The following is a 2,067-nucleotide window of genomic DNA, read 5'->3' as shown; positions in this document are numbered from 1 at the left end:
GGATAGGATAAAGTTGAAGAAACTTTTGTTTGGGGATGGTGTATCTGTCATCTGCTTGTAAGCTACATCTCTTAATGACCCTTGGTTGTTACTGGTGGCAGTCTTTGCATGGAAATATTACTGAAATCTTTATACACCTGGAGGTGACTGCCAATGGATTGCTTAGCTCCCAAGGATCATGAACTTATTGTTTAATGTCTCCTTTCCACTCAAATTTGATGCTATCAGCCCTGGAGCAGGTAATCAGGCAGAAGAGGTCCTAGATTGGAAAGTTGTATCAATAGCTCAGAATATCTCTGCTTCAGATATTTAGAGAAATATAAATAACAAATAGCAGAAAACAAATAATATTTGTTTTCTATACAGATCTTGAAAAATCCAACTTATCCTATTAATGCTTATGAAATATGCTAATCAATTCATCTAGTGCCTTAGCAACCTCTAGTTTATCTATGTCAGAGATGCTGTATGCAAAGGTTTTCAATGTTCCCATATAGCAAATGTGCAAAAGATTGCCTTAGTTAAGCTAAGCTTTCTAGTTAAATTTTCCCTGCCCATTTTTTGTTATTCATGCCTTTTGTTTCAGGTTACTTTTCAAGTTAGTTGATTGATGTAGTTTTAAAATTTTCTATTGTATCTGTGCCACTTATAGTGAATATACTCAAATTCCTCTTGAGTAGAGTAATCAAAACATAACAGTGAAGTCCACCATGAGAGCAGAAAAATATTGTCAGGATCATCCACTTCACTGATATATCAGCCAAAAATGTTGCACCATAAGCTGAAATGTCACTAAGGCAAGAGGTTTATAGACTCTACCATGTGCTCCACATACATGGACCTATTTCAGGGTCTTTTAATCAAGTTTACAACTACTGAGCATTCACTCTTTATGTAAGAAATTGAAGTAAAGAAAAATACATTTCCTGCACTTAAGTTATTTACTATCATTGGGAAATATAGGCATAAAGTCAGGGAGCAAGAATATAAGAACAAAATAAGCTCTAGGAACATAAGTACATTTTTACGATAAAATAAATATAAGTAGTGTTGTCTTAGAGAACAAATAAGGGAATGTTGCTTGAATTTGGCCAGGAAGGATGAATAGGTTGAAAATTTCAAAAGGACATCAGGAATCTCCAGCAAAAGGAACAACATGAGCAAAGAAGTGGGTGCATGTGACGGTTAATACTGAGTGTCAAGTTGATTGGATTGAAGAATACCAAGTATTCTTTCTTTGCTGCATCTACTGCAAGAATGAAGACCATTCTCAGCAATCAGACTGTCGACATTCCAGAAAATGTCGATATTACTCTGAAGGGATGCACAGTTATCGTGAAGGGCCCCAGAGGAACCCTGTGGAGGGGCTTCAATCACATCAATGTAGATCTCAGTCTTCTTGGAAAGAAAAAAAAGATGCTTCGGGTTGACAAATGGTGGGGTAACAGAAAGGAACTGGCTAGCGTTCGGACTGTTTGTAGTCATGTACAGAACATGATCAAGGGTGTTACACTGGGCTTCTGTTACAAGATGAGGTCTGTGTATGCTCGCTTCCCGATCAACGTCGTTATCCAGGAGAATGGGTCTCTTGTTGAAATCCGAAATTTCTTGGGTGAAAAATACATCCGCAGGGTTCGGATGAGACCAGGTGTTGCTTGTTCAGTGTCTCAAGCCCAGAAACATGAATTAATCCTTGAAGGAAATGACATTGAGCTTGTTTCAAATTCAGCGACTTTGATTCAGGAAGCCACAACAGTTAAAAACAAAGATATCAGGAAATTTTTGAATGGCATCTATGTCTCTGAAAAAGAAACTGTTCAGCAGCCTGATGAATAAGATCTAAGAGTTATCCAGCTACAGAAAGAAGATGCCAGATGACTCCTAAGACCTACTTGTGATACTTAAATGATGCAATAAAAGACCTGTTGATTTGGGAAAAAAAAAAAAAAAGAATACAAAGTATTAATCCTGGGTGTGTCTGTGAGAGTGTTGCCAAAGGAGATTAACATTTGAGTCAGTTGGCTGGGAAAGGCAAACCCATCCTTAATCTGGGTGGGCACAATCTAA

General features: G+C 37.5%; 1 pseudogene; it reads left to right on the top strand.

Moving 5' to 3' along the window:
* The first annotated feature begins 1,255 nt into the window (after positions 1–1,255).
* On the top strand, positions 1,256–1,836 carry LOC111544764 (annotated as a pseudogene).
* Positions 1,837–2,067: the final 231 nt, after the last annotated feature.

Source organism: Piliocolobus tephrosceles, chromosome 2 (genome assembly GCF_002776525.5).
Source record: "Piliocolobus tephrosceles isolate RC106 chromosome 2, ASM277652v3, whole genome shotgun sequence".
NCBI classification, from domain to species: Eukaryota; Metazoa; Chordata; class Mammalia; order Primates; family Cercopithecidae; genus Piliocolobus; species Piliocolobus tephrosceles.
The sequence above is the reverse complement of the archived record's forward strand: the minus strand, read 5'-3'. Positions and strand labels throughout refer to the sequence as shown.